Genomic DNA, 2,154 nt, shown 5'->3' on the forward strand with positions numbered 1-2,154 from the left:
TCAAACCTGCCAGCCTCGGTGTATGTGGCTGGCGCTGTAACCACTGTGCTACAGGCACTGAGCCAGAATTTAAAGTATTTTGATGACAGTAAACTAAAGGCTCAATAGAGAGGCAATTTGGCCTTTGCTATTGCTTTTATCATTTCATTGGATTTCTCATATCCTGCCCTTTATTAAAAATCTTCGATAATTCATAGATAAATAGAGTTAAAGAATTCTAAACAAATATTTTTTGCAGGCTGCTGTTTTAGTGTGAACCCCTTCCCTCTTTCTTCCCTTTATGCTTAATTTTAATTTTTTGCTTTACTTATATAAAAAGTCAGCCAAGGGATAAAAGGATGTGAGGCTATGTGGGTTCTTGGAAGGGGATATTAATCTTTCATATATGTTTTCTGGGTTGAACAAAAGGGAATAGTTCTGTAGCAGGGCAGTCACTAGCTCATAATCCTCTTCTATATCATGTGAGGATTTTGGGTTTTTTTGTCTTCTAGGGGAGAAAACTTATTACATATTTAATATCTCAACTAATACCTTATCAGAAATTAGTTGATAGTCATTTAGTATTTCAGGTCATGGGAGTACCAGAAAGGAATTGGGAAATAGGCAGAGAAACTTTGTATTAATTGATTTGCTACTGTCACAGATAAAGTCTGGGTAGGTAATAGTACTGGTCTCTGAAACTAAATCACCATGGGCTCAGATTCCTTCTATCTGGTTGATTTACCATCCTTAACAAGTAGCTTTCGTTTTGTGTATACTCTCTACTTTCATGTTTCTATTCCTATTAATGGAAAGGAGCAAAGGGAGGGTATAGAGCTTTTCTTTAGGCAGGAAGTTGTATAAACTGTTTAGCTCTTACCACATTGGCCACAATTTAGTTGCATGATTACATTAAGTAATGAGAATGTCTAGGAAAGAATTCTTGGCCAAAATTCAACCATTATTGTTCAGGGTACAGTGTTTATCTGGGGACAACTAATAGTCTGCTTCCTCCTCTGGTCACCAAAATACCCTTATTCACCATTCTTCCCATACATAGCACACAGTAGCCCCCATACTAATGGAGACAGTTCAGAGTGTTATCTGAACATCATATCCACCTCAGAGTCTAGGATTTCTGAGTAATCCTTCTCTCTGGTGCAGGAAACTAGAGGAGTCCCATATCTATAGCAGTGTTAAAAATCTTTCTAGCTAGATATTGTGAGGACAGTGAAGACAGTAGAATTAAGTAAGTTTCTAGTTAGTTCATCTACTAGTCTGGTTCTATCCTTAGGGAGAAATACCCTTCCTCGCTGTATACTGTGTACCCCTGGCTTTGCCCTCTGGTAGGTTTTCCTCATTTATTTTCTTTAAAGTTTATCACCAGGGCAGCACCTGTGGCCTAAGGAGTAGGGCACCAGCCCCATATACCAGAGGTGGTGGGTTCAAACCCCGCCCTAGCCAAAAACTAGAAAAAAAAAAATCTATCACCAAAGAATCTACCTGAAAGACAGCAAGAAAACTAGATGCAGTGGCTCACACCTGTAATCTTAGCACTCTGGGAGGCCAATGTGGGCAGATTTCTTGAACTCAGGAGTTTGAGACAAGCCTGCGCAATGGTGAGACCCTGTCTCTACTAAAAATAGAAAAACTATGGTAGGAAGATTGTTTGAGCCCTGGAGTTTCAGGTTGCTGTGAGCTACTATGGGCAACAGAGTGATACTCTGTCTCAAAATAATAATAATAATATCAGTTATAGACTCTGTGCTTGTAGCTCAGCGGCTAGGGCACTGGCCACATACACTGGGGCTGGCAGGTTGGGTTCGAACTGGCCCAGGCCTGCCAAACAACAATGGCAACTACAACAACAACAATGACAAAATAGCCTGGCGTTGTGGTGGGTGCCTGTAGTCCCAGCTACTTGGGAGGCTGAGGCAAGAGAATTGCGTAAGCCCAAGAGTTTGAGATTGCTGTGAGCTGTGATGCCATGGCATTCTGCCGAGGGCCACATACTGAGACTCTGTCAAAAAGACTTGGGCTAAGGCGCCAGCCAAATACACCTAAGGTGGCGGGTTCGAATCCAACCTGGGCCACCAAACAACAATGCTGGCTGCAACCAAAAAATGGCCGGGCGTTGTGGCGGGCGCCTGTGGTCCCAGCTACTTGGGAGGCTGA

At 42.2% G+C, this 2,154-nt stretch overlaps 1 protein-coding gene across 2 annotated transcripts in view; it reads left to right on the forward strand.

The window, feature by feature from the left end:
* Positions 1-2,154, forward strand: part of USP37 (ubiquitin specific peptidase 37) — a 111,087-nt gene that overhangs the window by 29,770 nt on the left and 79,163 nt on the right. The window lies entirely within an intron of this gene.

Source organism: Otolemur garnettii, unplaced genomic scaffold, assembly GCF_000181295.1.
Source record: "Otolemur garnettii isolate 467f Iridium unplaced genomic scaffold, OtoGar3 scaffold00013, whole genome shotgun sequence".
NCBI classification, from domain to species: Eukaryota; Metazoa; Chordata; class Mammalia; order Primates; family Galagidae; genus Otolemur; species Otolemur garnettii.